Here is a 22,571-nt window from a genome sequence, read left to right on the forward strand (position 1 = left end):
TGCTTTCTGTTATTCGTATTCAGAACATCTCTGCTTTGAGTTGGCCCTGACTTGTACCACTCTATAAATATACAGTCAGACCCGGTGTCTGTGGCATATCACTTGTTTTGCTGCAGTAACTTCAGCAGTCTGTAATAGAAAAATTTGCAAGAGTAACTGTGCAATGCAAAACTACATACAAAAATACTGTATGATGTTCAAGTATAGCTGGGCCATGTAGCTGTCTTCTAAAACTTCAAGGCAGCAAATTTTTCTAGTATACAAAAATAATACAATGATAATAGTAATAATAATAACAACAATACAGTTGAAGACAGAAGATATTCGAAGGATTTAAGTATAAAGGAGAATTCTGAGGAATCCAGAAGCTGCTCAAGGTTGAGATTTTTGTTGAAGGTTCTCTCTGACAAATGCAGTTCATGTTAGATTTCGGGCTCTGTCCTGCCATGGCCTGGACTGGAGGCGGTGCAGAGTGGCAGACAGGAGACAACTTTATTGTCACATCTCGTGAGAGGGCTGTGAAATTGTCTCTGTACCCCCTCACTCCATAGGACATATTCAGATTATTCAGGCATCATAATGCAGTGTCTAGGTGCCATTAAGACAGTGAACACAAAGAACCTGCAACCAAACTCAAGTTGCAAAAGTAGAAAAATGTCGTATTATCCCTATTCCCTTGAGTATGCTGGACTAGCAAGGTGGAATCTGATTTACATTATATTTAGATAGTTTGAGAGATGAAATATTGACATCACAAGGACAAAACACTGATTCAGAGTACACAAGTGTTTTCTATGTAATGAAACTTAAATATTTTCTTAGCAAAAACATCAGTAGAAAACTCTAGCACAAGCTTAACTGCCTTATTTTACCTAGGCCAAAAAGGGGCACTCTTTCCAAGGCTCTTGCTCGCCTTCATTAAGCAGCAGATATTTTTATCTGTTGTGTTGATAGAAACAGTGGTCTTCAAAGCTCTTTAAACTGAGCTGCCAAAATACAGCATTGGGATTTTGCTGTTTTATTTTATATATTTCAGCTCTGTATTACAAGTACTGACAATCATCGTATTGAACACATCTTCTATGATATGGAAAGCTGTCTGATTCTTGTGGTCGTATGCCATGGTGTCATTTAACAACATGTATTCCCATCTGTGAATTCTCTTTCTCGCATTTGGCTTGCACTTTATTTCTCTCATCTAGAAGTCTGGCAATAGTTTCTCACTGTTGTTCTGATAGCAGTATGGGTCAAACTCATTCCACTGTGAACGTGCATTTATGCATTTGTACTTGGAGAGAGTGATTGATTGGTATCAGGCAGAAGTGACTTCTGTTAGATTTCCAGCACATTATTCTGTGGCTAATCAGCTCTACTGAAGGTCACTTAAACCTAGCAGACATGACTCTAATGCATAGAGTTACTTATCTGATGTCTGTTTTGTCACTGATGTGGCTAGAGTGCTCCCAGAAGTTACTAAGAAAAAAAAAGAAAATAAAAGTGGACTATGTATCTGAGCAAGTAATAGGAAGCCAAAAAAGTAGCTGTGCTTATATATCTGTGTGGTCTCTTTTTAAATATAAAGTTGGTGGATTTGTTCAGTATGAACTAATGACAGGACCGTCTGCCCTTGTCTAATCAGGAAAGATTAATGCGAAATAGTCCTTGGGATTTTTTATATATCCCAGGGGAGGTAAAAGACCATTAATAATCATTTAGATGTTTAAACGCTTAACAGTTCTGGAAGACATGCACCATAACCAATCTTCACCAAAAACATCACAGAGATTTGCATCACGACTTTGCCTTTCAGTCTGAATCAGAACAGTGCTCAAGTGAACACTGTCATGAAGAGCAGACGGAAGATCACTCTCTCCCAAAAGGAGCTTAAAATTCAGTCATATTGATTTCAAAGATTGGAATTCTTCTTGTATAATTAAAAACCATAAATCCATTCAGTTTTAGATCCAGTATCAAAGACTGCAGCTTGAAATATCCCAAGATTACTTTTCCACTCTGGCTTGTATCCAAGATTGGCCCTAGAATTACTAGATATTTGACAACTAGCAGACTGAAACTTCCAACTCATAGAAATTAAATACATGGTTGGATTCATCAGGTTGTAGACATCTAAGTATAAGGATATTTATTCAACTATAATTTTTGGCAATTTTGCATCCAGTTGCACTGGAACATAACTTTATTTTACAAACAGTCCAAACAGTCCAGACACAGATTTCTTTAACAAAAGGTCAGTTACTTTGTTGTTGTTTGCGATTGCATTACTCTCATGTTTTAATTACCATGCAAACAAATTTATATTGCGTATTTCCCAGTAGCAGGTAAAACTGTGCTGCCTGCACAGTTCCTCATTCTCCTCATTCATTGGCTTCAGTGATGCTATTTGTTTCAGCAGGATTTGGTTTCAGAAAGCTTGCCTGTCATTTGACAATAAAGCGAAGCGTGTAACATTCGGCCAAATTCTGTTCATCACATTGAGTTTTACTAGGATCAACAAGACTGTCTAAATTAGTTCAGCGTTACTTCTGGCTGTTATAGAGCTTCTAAAAAAGCAGCCTTCAAAACTACCTCCACAATTTCCCTGATCTTCCTTTCGCTAATGAAATAACAATGTGTTTGCAATAAATATATCACAAAGTTCCAGAGAATCTTGGCAGGTGAGCCAGTTTCAGGAACTGCAGTACATATTCTTGTTTTCTCAGTTTTTTTCCCAATCAGCCTGATTGTTAAAGAGGTGAAATGGATTAATGCTAGTTTCTAGACAGAGAAATAGAATCAAAAATTGAACTTAGACTGCAAAATTCCAGAGCATGTCTCTGACCTAACATCAGCTAACTATCTTTTGTCAACACTACCTTCAAGTCTACTCCCAGCTTGGAGGGTTTTTTGGGAGTCATCAAATCTTTGTTCCACTGAATTCATGATATGGAGAATTGTACAGAAATTATTATCCATTATTCTGTGGACTCATAATTCAGCAGGTGGCGTTTTTACAGCCTCACACATTTAATATCTGCACACGTATGCATTCATGCATGTACATGCACAGAATACCCTCCACAGTTTTATATGGAACTTTCTTGTAATGTGAACAGAGAAGCCATGACGAGCTGCAGCTTTAAGTATTCCTTCTAAGCAAACATAGCACAGAAATTTGGTGAGGAAGATATGGGATTTCAGTAGAGTTGAGAATTCTAAGATCAAGAATCTAGATGTGGTATTAAAAAACACAGCAGTACATCAGTAGAGATATTTTATGGCACTAGAAGCATAGGAGAAATACGAAGCTAAACTTAGGAAGTCAAAGGGACCCATAAAGGAGAAGAAAGGAAAATACCATGGTTATTACTAAGTGTCTCACAAAGGCAATGATCACCTTTGGAATGTGCATAGCCATGCTATCTTATACAAGTTAGAAAAATGGAGCACTGAACAGGAGAATGTTACATTGCATAAAGCTCTATAAAGGGGCTAAGCAAAACATCACAGTGCTGACTTCATCCCATTAGGAATGTAGGGAAATCATGCCCCCACTCTATCAATTTGCCAGTCCCTGCTTATGCTGTAACAGCAGTTCTGCAGAACTTAATTAACTGGTACCTGTACAGTACTGCAAAGTTAGTATCAAAGGAGCGAAGCAAATGCAAACTTTTTTAATATCAAGAGCTGGTCCTTGGAAAGATAACAAGTTTTGCTGCTCATATAGAAATGGGTTAAGCATCTAAAACAAAGCAATGAATTGACAAGAAACTGAAAACCTATAGTCTTAATTGGGGTCTGTAAGGAAAAAACAAAGAAACAAAGAAAGAAAAAACAAATGAAAAAGTGACCCGTGAAAAACTGTAGCATTGTTCCTCTATGTTGTACTGAGATCCTCTTGGGTGCGACTAAAATACAAAGCAGGAGAAATAGCAAATCCTATAAATAAAATACAAAGGACAGAAAGTCTTTGAACTAGAAAGGCAATACTCTCCACATGGTTAACAGAAAACTCAGAAACCCTTTTATATGGTGTGGTTGTTACCTGTGAATAAGATGCCCCAGAGGACACAAGCTTGCTATGGAGCAAGTCGGACCCAGCCCTTCAGGATAATGCCGACATTGCACGAGGCAGGGAGAGTCCTTTCTGCTCTGATCCTCATGGAGAGTGAGACCATTGCAGGAGAATATCTAGTGAACGTGTAAGGGGATATCAACACCTCGTTTCTACAGAAGAAATATACTCTCCCTGTAATACTGTCGCAGCCAGTGACAAGATATATTTGTAGGCTCCTAGAAAAATATGCTGTTAGGCAGCTACTCTCTGTAATGCAGAATCGCTGTGCCAGGTTCAGATGCAGCCATTAATGACTTTCTGACAAAACTTTGGTTGTAGCTTCAGCACCAAGCAAACATGCCCTTTCAAATTGCCACTTTATTTTTAGCATCTCCATCTCAAACTACTCGTAGTATGTGCTGCTCTTACATATTTTTTCCTACACATACATTCACATGATCCCAGAAACAACAGTCTGTTCTAACAACATTAGTATAACATCTAATAACCATTGAGCACTTCCAAACCACTTGTCCATCACATATTTTTCCCTTCCTTATAAGAATTCATCAAGCACAGGAGCAGAAGCTATTTTTGCAGGCCCATGTGTGAGTTTTCAGAACACATCTGAGGATGGTACTAAGGAAGTGTATTACTTAGTTTGACATATTTCATAAGCCTGTCAAGCGGTTTGATCCCCACATTTATATCAGCATCTCCAGAAAGCTTCTTATGTAAGAGATGATAAAGATATTTTAATAGCTCTATGCCTGTTTGTTTCTGAGGTTCCTCTGAGTTTATTGCAAGACCAGAAAAACAGGGGAAAAACCTCCCACAGTGAAGGAAAGCTCTTAGATGGTATGGCAATGCTGCCAACAAAGGATCACCTTGGCAGAGCCTTTTCAAGTGTTTATCTTTGTCATATACTCTGTGTTTTCAGTCTGCACTGTGAGCAATCTCACCTGATAGAACTGATATGTTCACTTCCTCATTACCTCTAAACTTAGACAGACAGGGATCTCGGTCCTTGGAGACTGTGTGCTAAACTGCTGCCCTTGAATATTGCACGGAAGAGCCAGTTCCATAAAAAACAAATTGTCTATGCTAAAAAATATGTACTGCACGTACAAAAGTATGAACAAGGAATATCTCAACCTAATATTCAAAGTCTCTGCAGTTCCAATACCTCTACTGCTAAAGCTTTTTTCATGTCTATCAGACAGAAAGACTGCTGTTGAGTAATCCCAGGTACTTGTAAGAGCATACTACAAATCTGTCTCAAGGTGTGTCTTGAAATAAAAGACAATAAAGTTGTAATGAACACTTTTTTAATGTTCCTAATATATTTTAGGACACTTCACATGCATTATCTTGTGGACAAATTATAGTGTCTTACAAGACTCCTGGCCTAGTTGTTTCACACAATTTTTAATAACATTTGCTCCAATAAAACACAGGCCTACGAAGCTCGAATAGTTACAATCATAAAATATTGGCACAGATACACACCAGCCCCTTCGAAATATTCAGATCAGCCCCTCTACATGCAATGTTCAATGTACATGAGCATCAGCACCATTTTTAAATGACACTGGGTTACCATGAAGGCCTGCAAGTAAGAATCTAATACTTGAACTTGAAAAAAATCACATCCATAGGTTGTACTCACATCTGAAATTAATTAGATTTGGGTTTTAAAGAGAAAGCTCAAAAAACAAATTGTGATTAAAGAGTTTTTAATCACTAGGGCTCTGTAGTGCAGGATGGCCATTAATGATGTACCAGCATGTACTCAGTAGTAGATAAAATGTATATGAAACTATCCATGAACATCCATGGGGGCATTTCCTTCCACACACACAACCTACCTCACACAGCAATGCAGACAGCACTAGATGATCTGTAAAGGTAATAATACCACAGCTTGCAAGTTCTCCTGTTTCAATAAATAAATGAGCTACTTCTAGATCACATCTTCCACTGTCTGTTTTTTCTCTCAATCTATTCTCTTTCTTCTGATCTAGCTCTTGATTTAGTCGTTGGCAATCCTGCCTGCAGCAAATGGATTGGAACTAGATGATTCTCAGATCCCTTCCCAGACAAGCCAGTCCATGATTCTATGTCTATCCCACTTAAGAAAATACTACCCCCTATTTCCTGTTGGTGAACTGCAGTGAAAAAAGTCTGTGATTAAACTGGAGATGCAGCTCAAAGCTTGGTTCATAATGCAAGGTCCATCCTTACCTGTTTTTTTCTGCTGTAGGGAGGACAGCAAGTAGGAGTACTCCACTTCTGAGAAGAACTGCAGAGGGCTGCTCTCATAACATCCTACAGTAAGGTTTTTCCACAGTTCTGTCATCTAAATTACGCGCACACACCGAACATTTTGTGAGCCTTCTGCACCAGGAAGAATTTGCAGTCACCTGCAGTGCATTAACACAGAAATAAAATTATTTCATCTATTCAAAATAGTGGTGATGTCTTAATCCTGCATTTAAACATCACAGTTCAAAGCATCAACTAATTGTAAGTGCAGACTATACAGTTGAATTGCATCACATGTACCCGCAACCACACACAAATAATCGAGATGAAAGGAAACAAATGAAAACAGCATATAATTCAGCAGAGTCTTAGATGGAAGTGGAGTATAGTATAAACAGCAATACACTTTGGTACAGGTAAGTCCCACTGAAACCAGGGATGCACTTTATAATCAGCATGTAGTATAAAACCTACTTGGAGGCAAACTGACAGCATATTACATAGTGTTCAGAGGAAAAATACAGGGGTTGCTGCTGAATTTCTGAGTTGGAGGCTTTATCTATACCAGAGTTGGTATTCAGATGCAATGTTAGAATGAGAACAGAATGTTTTATCCAGTATCCAAACCTCTTCCCAATGAGGTTAATTGAAAAACTCCCATCCATTTAAATGAATTGCAGCAAGATGGATTCTTAGTCTTTGGTTTTGCCATGTTCTGTTAGCTTTCATGTCTATTACTTACAAATTATTTTCAACCTTATTTCTTATGCTAAAAGTACTGCATTAATTTGCGGAGGTCCAAAAGAATCCAGCCTGTTTTAACGAGTTTATTGTGAATTAGGTCAAATTTCTTTTGGAGGATAAAAAAAGCTGTGTATTTTAAGACATGAAGTAAGCTAAAGTTTATTATTTTTTGCGGAAAACAAGTAGTGGTATAGATTGGTACATCTCTCCTTTGTTCTGGAAAACAGCTCATATCCATTAAAGTCTTTCATGTTGCACTTCAGTAATTATGACCTGCTACCCACACAAGTTTCTAACCAACGCCTGACTTCTGTACGTGCATGAAATATTTCTGAGTCCCAGAAGATTGCTGCAACATTTGGTACAGCCAAACATCTTGCTTAATTCATTATCTACTATTTAAAATTTTGTTAGAATTCCAAGCGTGAAGAATAAAAAAAGTAGGATAAAAAAGTTAACCAATCACCCACTACCATTAACAACATAAATAAATCAGAAAGCCCATATGTTTAAATTCTGGAATCCTAATTACGTGATGAAAAACTCGCATGACAGAAATAGCACAAAACCCAGTTTTAGTCTATCAAAAGCACAATAGGGCCACACTTCCAGTCTGTAACTGACATCGACAGCAATGCCTTTAACAAAACGTGTTTAAATGAATATGTAGCTTTATCAGTTAGGATAATAAACATCCCCTCCTGATGCTCCTATACACTGTAACATACTCCTGAAAACACAGGTCAGAGGTAGACAAAAAGCTCTGTTGTCAAAGGTCCAATCCCAGACCAAACTCTCCAATATGCACAGGGAAGCATGACTTACTCCTTTTCCAAGTCTTTACTGAAATAATCAGGAGAAAATTCAGTATGTGTTACAGAAACACAGAATGGCCCAGGTTGGAAGGGATCTCAAGGATCATGAATCTGCAAACCCTCCCTGCCACTGGCAGGACACCAACCTCCACATTTAATACAAGATGTAATCTAGTATTTTAACACTAGGAGTATTTTTCATAGGTCCTTGTACTGCAGGACTCAGGAACAGAACTGACTGAGAGCTGACTTCAGTATTTCAACCTGGAGAGGAGGATGGCATTCTTCATTAGTCAAGTCACCTTTGACAAATCATTTAAGGTCTGCACAAAGAATCTGATTTTACTTGCAAGAATATTTAGCAGGTACTGCAGGAATCTAAGAAGTGTCATCTGCAATGACACACCAAAAGATCTGCTTCAGGTACTTGGAAAACAAGGAAGCTTGTGGGATACGTCATCTACCTAGTGGTTACAGCAGAAGTTCCCCCAAATAAATGAGTTGTGGTAGCCAAACAAATAGGCACTGCTGTCAGGTAGTTCTCAGAACACAAAACTACAAAATTTTCTCAGTGGCAAAGTAAGATTGTAATAGTCAACTGATTACACAGCATGGAGATTTCATACGTTGAAAATAGAATCTAGGTTTTGTTGTTATCCAAAAAGGCTGGCTAAAATTACTGACATAGAGTTAATAGTGTCTCAAAGTCGGAAAATGTAGGTTGGAAAAACAAGGAACCTTTGGGTTAGAAAGCTGCCTTTGAATTCCTAAAATTACAGTAAGAAGAAATACGTGTGATTAGAAATCAATAAACAAAGCCTATTAGCTTCCTGCTTAGGAAGCTATATGTTTCCTATATGGAGGAACATTTAAAATCATTTCTCTATTCTCTATTACCATTCATAATGGCAAAATCATGAATAAACCTAATGAAAAATATGTTCCATGTAAAGAATAGTAAAGAATATGCTTGGCTACAGCTTCACTTTTGTTTAACTCTAGAAATATTGCTAATTAAATGTTCCTCTATCTTAAAATATTGCATCTGGTACGATAGCTCTCCTCCTGGCAGTCTAACCACCTTCCACTGATGAAACCTCCAGGAAAGAAAATCAGCTTTATTCTACTTAACAGTATCCCAGCTAGCTGTTACTGACCAGTTATAAACGTATCTGAGTGATGGGAAAAGTACGTAATGTCTTTAAATGTTGCTGGAGGCTACAAAATAGGTCTAAAGCACAGTGAAAATAGCTCACACAAGTAGCATTCAATCTTTTGAATACTTCCCTGTTCACAACATGTGGCCGCCTCTGGTTATACATCATTTGAGTTTGCAAACTCACAAACACTGTGTACACTGGACGAAAGGTACTCTGTCTTCTGTTCGTATATAATAGGAACCAGCCCAATAGCAAACTCAGATTTCTCTCTCTGCAAACGACTTCTGTAGACGACAGCCATCCTGACAATGGACAGACCCATTGTAAGAGGTATAATCAGTCTGGTCAAACTTCTTCCACAAAGAAGGGAAAGAAACTGCGGATCAGAGAGAGAGAGCAAAGGATAAACATGAATCTGCAGTGCACCCTTGGGGTAAGGACATCTCACTGCACAGTTCACAGGAGCGCTGGCAGCAGGTCAAACGAACCAAACACTCCCTTTTATTTAGCATGTGGGAGATCTCAGCTGGAGCTAGCTGGGAAGCAGGAGTGCACAGCATCGTGGACGGGGAAGGCAGGACTAGGCTCTGCTCAGAGACTATCAAAAGGACTAACGTGAACAGTGATGAGACACAGCAGTTATGAGACAACCACAACTGGATATACTTAAAGAGAGTGTTCAAAGTGAGGGCGGTCAGCCGTTGGCACACACCTTTGAGGTACTTAAAAATTCTCAGAATGAGACCCAAAGCAACCTGATCAAGCTCTGAAGTTTGCTCTGCTCTAAGCAGATAACCTTCTGAAGTCCCTGTCAATCTGAATTGTTCTGTATTACTAGTTCAGATATAAACATGATCTTTCCACAACACCATAGATAAGAGAATATCCCCTCAGCTTCTAATAAAACAAAACAAACATGGCAGAAAGAACGTACTCTTATCCAATTTATATCTGTGACTTTCCTGTACAGTAACAAAAGATATCTCCACTATCCTGTGTGCCAGTAAAACTTCATCAGTTTCTCAGTAGTAGACACTGTGAAGGCTAAAAAGGCCTGCTGCTCCCTGGAAGCCGACCCCAGCTCTGCCTGCCAGCCCAGCCCAGCCTCACTGCCATGGGTGAGCTTGGCTCCTGGTGAGGCTGCCCTGCCTGCAGGAGAGAGAGGCTGGTGTTATCTCGGGCTCCAGCCTTTCAGTTATCACAGCAGTGACTGTAGAAATAGAGGGAATCTCGGCAAGTAAAATTCTTAGGAGTGTATTATCCTTCCACATCATGGTTTTGTCCAGTTTAACATGCAATTACGGCAGAAAAAGGGTTGGCTGCCTGCATTGGAGAGCCCAACAGGTTAGAGTTAGCAAAGGGGTTTCTCCTCCCAATGGATCGATAACTGCGGTGTGGGGGCCTCGCAGAATTAGAACTTAATTGCAAGTTAAAAAAAAAAAAAGCAGAAATTAAGTTTGATTCTGATATTCATAGAAATACAAGAGTGCTACAGTTATGTGCACCAAGCATGAAAGTGGTGAAATATCGGTTTATTTTACCACTATCTGTACTCTGGTAACTGGAAAGTAAATACAACGGTGATGCAGCACTTTCCTGTCAGTAAATTAGGGAGCATTATTAAAACAAGTATTAATAAAATAAAATCTGCTAAAAGATTATTTATGCTTGACAGCAACTTCTGCACGTTTCAAGTTTGATGATGATTTTATCACTCAGGCTTTTAGAAATGTCCTACTTAGCTTTATTGAAACTATTAAAAAAAAATGTTTTACACCAAGTTTTTTGTTCCATTTGGGATTACTTCCAACATAGTTGGCAGGTTTCTTTTTTCTTACAGAAAGATGTTTTACTTCCTGGAATTGATAATTGATTTGAGTACTTTAAGAAGGTTTTTGGAAAGGATCTTAGTGGAGTGCTTAACAGAACGTCAATCGTATGTTCCGTCATACCTTCTTACTTAACTGTGTTTTCTCGTACCAAACAAGATCCTTTGCAGAGCTTGATGCTTAACAGTAAGTCAGCTACAAAGTTTTCATTTGTCCTGACATTATTTTTTGAATCAACAATAAGCTGAGTACCTTGGAAAGCATGTTGGAGGGAGAGATCCACAATCTTGTAGCCAACAGCTCTGCAGGTGAGCTCAGGGAGGACTTCACCTCCTGTTGTAAAGCGTTTCCTCTGGTCACGGGCCCACCAGTTACACTGGGACATAAGAATGAGCTGTCAGTCCTCACCAACACTGCTCCACTTTGAACTGATGGTAAAACATTCACTTCAAGACAGAAATGGGACTCAGGTGTGAGGTAACCAAGTGTCCAGATTGTATTTTCTTCATCCTTTCCAAACAGCCCATTAGACAAGGAAGAACACCAGGCAGGACCCACTCTGCTGCACAAGGGCAATGACCCCATTTGCTGCTCTGGGGCTGTTATTCTGCAGCACCCTATTTCTTGTGCAGACACTGGTTTTACTTGAACAAACGGCACAAACAACCACAGTCTCCCTAAGGAAAGTCAACTCCTCTTTCCCTGAAGCTATTCCTATCTTTTGAGCATCTCTTCCCAGCACCTTATTTTATCTTATCTGCTTTTGGCCTCTCATCAAGCTGGGACTGTGCTACATAACCAGTGCTTCAACTAGCAAAAACCACTCAGCTGTAATGCTTCAACAAAATTAGGCAGAGCTGCTTAATTTTGGGAATTGCTGTTCCCCACATCCAGTTACACAGGTGTTGCACCTCACCTTGCCTCTGCACAGCTCCCATCACCGCAAAGCAGAAAGTGTCACGTGGACTAGTTGGTGTACAGACCCAAATACTGAGACATCAGCACATCAGAAAACATTAGATCAAAAGAAGACAACAAGGAATAAACTGACATTTTCCACATAATAAATAGCTTATCATTAGCGTTACAGAAAGTGTTGTGACAAATTTAATTTTGGAACTATTGACAAGAGCCTGGAAGTTAATCTTTAATCATGAATTTTTTAGAGCTACCTTTAAAAAAGAAAGTCTCCACTCTTGCTCTGATTTCATGTTTGGAATTTATTGGCATAAAAGTTAAAATTCCAACCTGATCTCTAATCTTCACCACAGGGCTTTTCACATCCACTTGTGCTGCCACCAGAAGTGAGAATCTACTTAGGCTTCACCTTGACAGAAATTTTACTCAGCTCTCATTTAATTATAGTGATTTGAATACTAACTTTCACATGAAGACGTGATCAAGCATTCACCACTTAGAGGTTACTCACCAGTCTAAGATTAAGTTTTCTTTTCAAACTAGGTTTATTAGCCTTAACCCTAGATCTGCAGGTCACAGCCATGGGACTTAAAACAGTAACACAGTTGTACCCAAGCACTCTGAGCTTAAGATATTTTCCATGATTTCATAACATCTAGCACTAAGTACCCCTCCCATTTATACAGTAATTTAGCAACTCATCTACTTGATACTTTATTCTGCCTCCTCCCCCCTTTTTAACTCCTGAATAAGAGCTGACTAATAATTCCCATACATTTGTAGGATATGGAAATGCTATCCACCTCACTATCTTGCTGTAACAGGTCCATAAAAAAGTTAACTTGACCAATGACAGCATGTCATTGTTGGAAACATAATTAAAACTCAGGAATTCTTAGCTATAACAGCATTAATAAAATTGGTTTGTTGGATAATGCCTAAAGCAGAAGAGGAGGAAAGCTCATTTTGGGTCTTGCCAGCTCAACATTTAAGTTAAGCTCAAAACAAATCTGAACTCTAAAAAATAAAAGTATTCTCAGAGCCAACTGAGATTAAGAAATGGTTTAAAGATAACACAACTGCAGAGAATTTAGTTTTTTGAGTACATTTGAAATTAATCGATAGGATCAAATCAGTATTTCTCTGATATTTCAGAAAGTAACATCGACTTACAATATTTTTCCAAAGGCAGAAGAGGCATGTTTAGAAAAAGGTTAGTATCTGGAATGCATTTTCTGGTTTTCAAAAATGGACCACAACCAACAAGAATTCACTCGCTGTAACTTTATAAACCCATAATTCTCTACCTCTGCACAAAAGCTCAGTGTACCTACTTGATGTAAACTTCAGTATTTACAAGGTTTTACAGGGTCAAAATCAATTGCTTATATTCATGTTCCAACTCGTGAAAATCTTAGAAGTCAAAAGCTGCTTTCTTCACACTCTCAGTGTGAAGATGAATCAAGATGAATAACTGCTGGCATTTTGATGGTATCAACATGCACACACACGTATATAATACCTTCCTCCTCTTCACAAATGTTTTTGGGAGCAGTAGTTTTAAATAACCTAGTCTCCAAGGAAAAAAAATATATAAAGAGCATAGATACTCTATTGTTTTGCTAAATTTACAGATGTTGATTAGATAATGCAAAAGTCTGATTGTATTGCACTGGGTGCAGTGAAAGAAACCCCTGATTATTCCTTATCTGGCTGCCAAGTTCTCAAGGAGTGGACAATGAGAACTATGGCATAATAACCCAATACAAACAAAATATATTCATTTTGCAAATATCAACATCTATTTGCTTGTTAGAGTTTACAGCAGTACTGCATGCTTGACCAAGAGACATCTGCATGCCTGTTCTAAGGGACTGTGCATGAACAAAGTCCCAGTCAACTTCCCACGCTCTCAGCGTGTTCTTGTGTGCAAAGGGCACAAGATGCCTGGCAGCTGTTGCTTCGTAAGTCTAACAAGAGTAGTAGATATTTATTCTCTTCCAGCAATAGTTTCATTTTCACTTTTCTGATCATTAGAAATATGTATGTCCATAAGACAATGTTGATATGGCTAAAATAGTTGAAATTAGAAAGCTTACTAGAAGCTCAGCTACGCTTATTATTTCATAACACAAGTAAAAGGCACAGGCGATAGAAAACGAACAGGAACAGCAAGCTGTGTTTTAATTTCAGAGCTCACTGGTAGAGAAGGAGTATACCATTAATAAAAATTTTACAAATATAGTGACATGCAAGAAAATTTCAAGTACTATTAATATCTATTACTACATATGTAGGACCAATTAATTTATTCTTATTCTTAAAGATAATACGTCTCACGATCATTTATCTTCTTTAATCCCACCAAAGAGTAGAAATCCTTCATGCAGCAGAAAATTGCTTTTAATTTTTGCCAATTTACAGAATGTAAAGTGTCCCTGGGACAGAAGTAGGCTCCTTCATCACTTCTTTCTTTCAAAAGGAAACGTAAGAGTTACTGAAAATGTTTTCTAGTAAATGGCACCACTTCAACACTTCAGTGCAGGGCTGAACAGCTTTCTAAATTTCACTGCACTGTGGTTGTCCTCTCAGTGTAACGCATCAATTTTGAGCCCGTTGTGACAAAGACTATTTAAGAATGAAAAGAAGCATCACTCACAAACATTCCCCTTCCTGACTTTCTTCAATTCCCCCTCCTTAGCAGTTTTCTTCTTTTGGAATCCCTCTCTAATCACCATCTAGTGGACATAAAGTCAATGATTTTGAGAGGCTGGTAACAGAATATAAACATGGTTTTAAAATCACAAGATTCTTATCTGAGCTTTTAAAACCATACAGGCCTTTCAAACCTTTACCACTGGTCCTCTCAACCTACTGCAAAGGCACGTAAGTCCAGACAACTATGGAATGGTTACCACAGCAGATACAATGAGGACATCAGGGTAGCATCATAATTGCCAGCTCAATGGATGAATCTAAAACTCTGCAGTATGTTTGTCATGGTTTTATCATTTTTGGTTATCAGTATTCCACACCATAACAACATGCAGTGCACTGGGAGTTAAAGAGTTAATGCTCCAGTCCCATGGAAGCAAATCAAAGAACAAATCCTCAAATCAAGTATCTCTGGTTCTTGTTAGCTGAAAGTTTCATTGCAGGCATCAGGTGAAAGAGTAGAAGTGTAATGGCCTTCAATTCTCTAGAAAAATAGAATCTCTATTCATTAATTTCTAACTTACTGGGGTTCACTGGGAGACAAGAAACAAATTTAGTGAAATATGGATGTTTCAACATTTTCCCTTCCTCACTAAGAAAAAAATTCAATATTTTCAGGCAGAGCGTATGAGACTTAGCCTCCTCAAAAATCACATCATTCTATTCATCTCTTAATGCGTCTTGCCTTGAGTTTTCTCTTACTGCAAATGTTTAACATTATTTACCCTGAAGTCATCCTTGTACATTATAATTCAGTGTACCAAATATTCATTCCTTTTGCCACAAGTAATTTAAAATTTGACTGAAATTTCCAACTGAAATTTATTATCTCATATTTTCCCCCATGGTTCATAAGAAATGATATTTATAGTCAATTGGATAATTGCTCTTTTGTATCAGCCCCTAAAATAATATCCAGAGCTTCGTACAACAGCAATTAAAGAAAACATGAGTTCTGACACCAGTCTTATTTTTATAATTGCAAGAGAAAATGTGAAACTCAGATGGGCCTTGTTAGTGCTAACTGCACTCCTACTGACTCCAATTTGTTTTGTTCTATTAATTTATCATCTCACATTTGGAATCATTTTATAGTCTGCTAGGAAAAGGTCTCAGAAGCATAAAGCAGTGAGATAACAGAATGAAGATGCAGCTAACTGTGATATTTCAGAGCAATTTGAGTACTATTTGTGGATACACTATTATTCTAAATGCAACCCTGCAGATTTTTATGTCTACAGCATATACGACATTGTTTAGTATTACCAAATCTGACAGTCTGAGTGGCAAAAAACAGTGAACCACATCTACGTGAGCTTGCAACCCTAACTACAGTTCTAGCTGGAGAAGACCTTATAATTCGTTCACCTGTAACTGACGTACCTTTGCACTGATAAGGATGGCTTTCTCAAGTCTGTCCAAGTCAAACCTTGAACAGTTCATGCAGGAAGATAAAAAAAAACGTCAGGACTGTACAAAATGGTGTAGGTAACTTAGATTTTATACTTTGCTTGCTTACAAGAATAGAAATATATTTAATGTTAATTCAGAAGCGGCACTGAAGACACACACCACAATGCTTTATTATTTAGACAGAGCCACATTCAACTTCTGGAGACTTTTAGTCTGCTTGACTGATGTCAGGATCCTCAGAATTAATGGCTTTTGTTCCATACCAAAAATGAATGTATTGCTTCATGCTTTTCTTATTGTACCTACTCAGAATTCCTGCCAGCTACCAGTAGACAAGGACCAGATGAGACTGTGATATATGGACAGTTCTTTCCTAGATGATAAACAAGCATTAGATAGGAACATGAAGAATGTATATCTACCTGTAATCAGTGAGAACCGCACAGTTTGCATGCTTAATTTCCTTCGTGAATTTCTGCAGCACCAAAAGATACCAAGACTTACAAACTCATTATATCTTACTGTTCAAAGCTATAAAAGGCAACAATGAACCCACAAAGGGAGCTGAACTCATTTTCCAGGGTTTTGCTTTCCAGATTACTGTCATCAGTGGTCATCAAAGGCAACTCACTGAATGACACAAGTCCTCTGAATAAGTAACATCACCTTCCACACAAAACCTGAAGGCTCTGTGATGCTAGAGATACTGCACTGGGAAGACATACCTGTTTTTTAGTTAGATTCCAAGCACGATTCACCAGCCTCTTTGTTACTCTGCAATTGGAACTGCCACGCTCTTTTAGTTTCCTGTTTCATTAGCTACAATTTTTTGTTTTTATTTCTCAGCAACGTTATTAACACATTTAAGCACAACGGATGTTAAAGTAGGCTGCATGTCTCTGCACAGAGCTAGGCTGAAATATGAATCACATGTACAGTAATTTGCCTTCATTTTTTGTAGACAACGTTATCAGTCTCCAAACGTAAACATATTCCTGTATTATGATACACAGAGACTCTTAAGACTAGTTTACTTGACAGCAGTCTTTACACTGTTATGAAAATTACTGCATGCATTTTTCACCTCACAAACACAACGGGAGGTTGGGCCTGTGGTAACTGGTTTGAGGAAAGCCAATTCCCCAAAGGTCAAACCTGACAGAAAGCAAAGACCCAGAAAACGTAAGAAATTAAAAATCATTTTTAGCATAAATAAAAAATTCCAAGTTTCTTTGAAGTGCTTAAAAATCAATGCCGGATTTCATTCTACGAAGGAATGCCAGTGAACATAACGCACAGAGAAACCCAATGCACAATATCAATTAGTACCAGCATCCAGCTTCAGCTGAGGAATACCAAAATGGCTGTGAATACCTTCAAGTGGGACAAAATACTCAGCAGTGCCTGGAGGCAATTAAGACGTGCGAACGAATCCTGTCATGATTTTAGGACATGAGCAAAGTTTTGTCCTTTCATGTCACACAGCTCTCCACTGGCAATCCCTCACTACTAATCATGGCTAAGCTCCCTTCAGATTCTAGGTGACTGGCACAATTGCAATTCACCCTACTCTGAGTGAAGTAAGATGAAGCCCATCTTCACCACGGCATTGCTGTGATCATAAATGGGGCTTCATATCATAAATAAATTCAAATCATCAATAGCTTCAAATCATAAATAAATGGGGCTTGAGTCACTCTGATTGATTGTGGCTGAGCTGGTTATGTCTGGACATGGCACGTTCTTGAAGATCTTTCCCCTAAGCCTCATGGCATTACCATGGCAATGTTCTCCACTCACAGATCACCTCTAATTATCTAACATACCTATAATCTTTAGAAATAGAAATAATTATATACCAGCTATAATACAGCTGTGGAAAGTTGTAAATAAAGCGTTTATATGGGTATAGAGACATTGCAGATCTTCAGAAAAGTCTGTTATGAAAGACAAGAAAATAAGTCTGTTCCAGTTTGTCAGAATAAGTAATTCAGTTCATGTAGAAATCTTGTTCATCAGTAATTACAGAAGGAGATGAGAGTCTCTCTCAATTAAGATCAGGCAGAAAATGCTTTCATTTAATGTGTCCTGAGAAGTATCACATCAAAAATAATTAAACAAAGACGTAAAAATTTTCAAATGTCTTAAATATATTACCTCCTTTGAAATTTAGAAAAGCTTCAAAGAAATGTCAAGTTCTGGCATGCTGTGGAAAGAGCACTTGTGTTCAAAAACAACAAGGCCCTTTTCCTTACTTTTATATACATATTTGATTGAGCCACTCTGAAAATAATAATTCAAAAAAAAAAAAAGGAATTCAAATTCAGACACTATCTGTTGGCTAACACTTTTAGTGTTTCAACAGAAAGAATTATTAGGAATAAGCCTATGACAAAGTCTAGATTTGGAACACGACACAAAGGAGTTTATGTCAGGCCTTTTTGATTGTTAAGTCTTCTCTTCCTGGTTATTTGTATTTCCTTTCAACTCCATGCATGTCATACAGCAGTAATACAGTAACATCGTCTCTGAGAAAGTTTAGCAACTGTGCCCCTGTGCTAGCAAGTTGGTTTTATTTTTAAGGTTTTAAAATCTTCTGTGGAAGGCAAGAATGTTTCCATTTCTTTTCCTTTTTCCATTCTGCATTATTCTCACGTTTTTACAGTCTCCAACTATTCTTTCTGACTCTGGCATCCAGTCTTCAGGGTCCACTCTCACCCATCAACTAATCCATTACACATTTGCTAATCTGTTTTATCCAAAGATCAGTAGAAAGAAGAGGCAGGCATTGATTCCTTTCTACTACTTCAAAAATATCTTCTTGAAACTTGGTTACACAGCGACATTCTGAGCCATAGCCCCCAGCCTTCCCTATGAATTTTCCAAGTGTTTATATGAATTCATTCTGAATGCAGTCTGTTATTGTACTCACTCAGCAGGTTACTGCATATGATATGGATTGGCAATGCACTGCTGTCAACTCATTTGAAATCAATAAATTATTGTTCACGATGAGCATGCTATTTTGGACTGAGAGCACAACGAAGCAGGAAGAAAGGCTTAGTAGAAAGCAAATAATAACACAGAATAAAAATGGAGAACTATAATAGTCACAGACTGGAGACAAAAGAACAGAAAAGACAGACACACATTAAAGACAAACACTGATCAAAGACAGAACAGGAACTGCAGCCAAACAAGGATCTGTGATCAAAACCTGATGGAAAGGAGCGTGGTGAGAGATGCAAAAAAAGAGAGAGAAGAAAACTCCCAGCCTTAGTGCTTTGGGATATCCTCTCTGCTTCTGATTTTCCACCAGTCCGTAATCCAGACATGTTTAAGAAAGATGAATTTATTGACACCCCCTAGGAATAAGTGGTTTTTTTGCCTGGATATCTTATCATTAACTCTCCCTTTTCCTCTCTGCTGCAAAGTTCATCTTCCCAGAATAATTTTCAACTTGCTCTGTACTTACAACAAAATAGATCATGTTTCCATCACACATAAAAAATTCAAGAAAATTCACATATTATCTCTCAAAGGCTGAACAGTATCACCAGATTATTTCTGCATAGCTGTGAGTAAGCAAATCCATTTTGCTGTAAAAGAGGAAATTTTCCACTTTGTTTCAGCAAGTACTTTCCAAACAAAAATAAAATTATCTACTCTTACGGTTTTCGCAGGATTTACCTGCTAACCTTTAAACATACTTGATCAAATAATTCTAAGATTAGAATACCCTCAAAACGTTACTCATGAAACAGGTCAGTTAAAGCAGCCACACGGCTCTTCAAATATTTTAGGAAATCTGAAGCACTGCCACAAGACTAATTTTAGTAGCCCAAAACCACTGGATGGAGAAACCACTGGAGTCAGGAGAAACACTGACTTTGTGCAGGTTCACTAAATAACTGCCTGTACCTAAAGAGCTCACAACAAACCATTTTCTTGGGAGGACATCTTGTGGTTGGTATTCCACATTATAGGCAATAAGCCACGTCATAGAACTTGGCTGCAGGGAAGTAACTGGAACATCAGTAGTGTTAAAATCCCTTCTTATGTCAAATGCACTTCTTCTTTCCAGGTTTAGTCCCTGTTCATAAAAACGGGAATGGAATCAGGAGATGCATTTGCAAATAAAAATTATATTTGAATGCCCAGCATTTTTGTGAGATGACTTTTCCCTCTGGTAGCACTAAAAATATTCTGTGATTTGCTGAATATTTTAAACCTTCATTATTGGAATTAATGGCTTGTGTTTTAACTATGACATTGGCTTCTACTGGATAAATAAAGAGCTGCTAATACCACACCACTGATGAGTTTTGTATTTTTTGCTGAATGTTTGGGAGATGCTACTGCAGCATCTGTTCAAGGGCACGTGCTTCTAGCAGGCATATCTTTCCAAGGTGTTCAGCCAGCCATCCTGTACCATCCTACGAAGATTATCATAGTTTTATAACGTTTCTGGAATAACGCAGACGCAATGCACCGCTAAGTAAATGTTGTTGTCAAATTGGTAGAAAGTGATGCTGCTTTTGCAAACACCTCACAAGCTAAGTTTGCTGCTTTTCATTAGAATGTTACAGTGCAAAGCTGCTAGGACAACCTGGAAATTCAGTGGACATAGCAGACAGAACATTTTAAAACTTCAGGCTTCGGCAGCTAGGAAAGAAGAACAGCAAATAATCCATAGAGTCGCTTCCAGCGGGGCTGACTTGGCACTGCTACCGTCTGGACGGCGGCTATGTGAAAGCAAGGTACTTCCCACCTTATTTCAGTACATCTTATTTCAGTACATCTCCAGTCTCTGTACTTGACATCTCTAAGAAGCTTACAGAGCTTAATGTACTTCACAAGAACTTAGAATTCCTTTCCTTTATCCCAAATGCTGTTATGCTGTGTTCTCTACTAATGGCAAACACGAGAATGTTATTACCTCAGACAAATTTGTTTGTATCATTTCTTGATAATAAATGATATCAGAACAGAAAATATTTGCCTTCATAAATCAAAACTTCTGTAACTATCCTAGCGATGGGCAACAGTACATTAGGATCTCAATCCACTAATGAAAGATGAACTAATCAGTTTGTGATTTAATCAGTGCACTCCGTTAATTAGAAATGAAACAGAAATCAAGAGGAAAATGAAATACAAAAATAGCACATACAGGACCAATCCTGCTTCCGTTTATTCACTATGGAATTCCCATTTGGATTCAACGGGGCTGGATGCAGGAATGAGGTAAGCAGGATTTGATCTCACATATATTATCTCTAATCAAAAATATTCAGATACTCCTGCATGTAGTGCATTTTCATGTATTCTCACCAAGGAGAAAAATAACTCCAAGTCAAAGGAATAACGTTAACATTTTCTAATGGAGTCCAGAATAGTTGTGAAAGTCACTTTTTGAAAATGCTTTCAGTTGGGCTGCCTCATTAATCCCTTTCAGCACAGAACTTGCGTTTCAGTTGTGGATAGTACTCGGGCTCCCGGGTACCTGGAAGCACAACAGTCACTCCACTGCAAATAGTCTGCATAGACCCAAATTCTGCGTTCCCAGCTCTGGAAAGGATGCCATGCAGAAAGCAGTAAGCAATACCATCTTCCATCAAGGCACTGGCCCAGCACCTGAGCAGTTCAAGTCCCCTAGATGCTACTCGTGGGTAAGTTGCACAGGCTTTCCAGGTTAAATCCCACACTGCACTTTTAACAGTACATCCCTGACAAGGATTATATTAGCAGGTTAACTAACAACAAAGGAATGAAGTTCACATTCATACCTTTGATAATGATTCTACTAACAATGGCTTCACACAACCTTTTTGTGCTTTAACTTAAACCTACTCCATTTCCTCCTTACGTTTTGCTAGAAGAAGTGGTACTCAAAGGGAAAGCAACGCATTTGGGCTTTCCTCAGCTGATGCAGTAGGGACTGCTCCAGATGAAGCAATTCAAACTGTCAGATTTTCCCATAGTAACAGCATTTGCTTTATTTTTCACATGGCTTCAGGATCTGGAGTATTCCACGTTGTTTCACCTTCCTCTCCTCCCCCAGTCCTACATGAAATATTGGTTTGCACATCTTGCAACTGGCTCCTGGCTTTAAGGTCAAGATCTGTAGGCATGAGAACATTTTGCTAAACACATCTGGCACCATTTAATCAATTAACATGAAGTAGAGAATGGCAAATCTCTGCAGATAAAATGAATCCCAGCGATAGCCAGCATTTCATCATGCCCTACAGGCCATCAGCTGCCCCTGCATGCAGGGCACACAAGGAAGCATCACTTGCTGGTGGGTCCCCACATCAGTTTCTTAAATTCAGGACATGAGCACACTTTCTGACGATAATAATCCTGTACTGCACACAGCAAATAGTACCACAGAATTGTAATAAATAGACAAGGTTGAACAAAACCCACAAAAACTCCACCTCAAACTCCGTTTTGAAAATTATAATCTGAACTGAGCTTTTCCCATTCCTAATATAAGTGGCATATACTTACACATATGTATAAATTAGGTACGTGTGTGTTTATCTTGCCACAAGAATGTTATGTGCAACTAAACCCTTGGTAATAAATGGTTCATTGGTCTGCAGGTGATGTACCATAAGCAATTGCTCCTGTAGGTAGTAATCATGAGGTG

This window comes from Lagopus leucura, unplaced genomic scaffold (assembly GCF_019238085.1).
Source record: "Lagopus leucura isolate 7727_CA_CO unplaced genomic scaffold, USGS_WTPT01 Super-Scaffold_760, whole genome shotgun sequence".
NCBI lineage: Eukaryota > Metazoa > Chordata > Aves > Galliformes > Phasianidae > Lagopus > Lagopus leucura.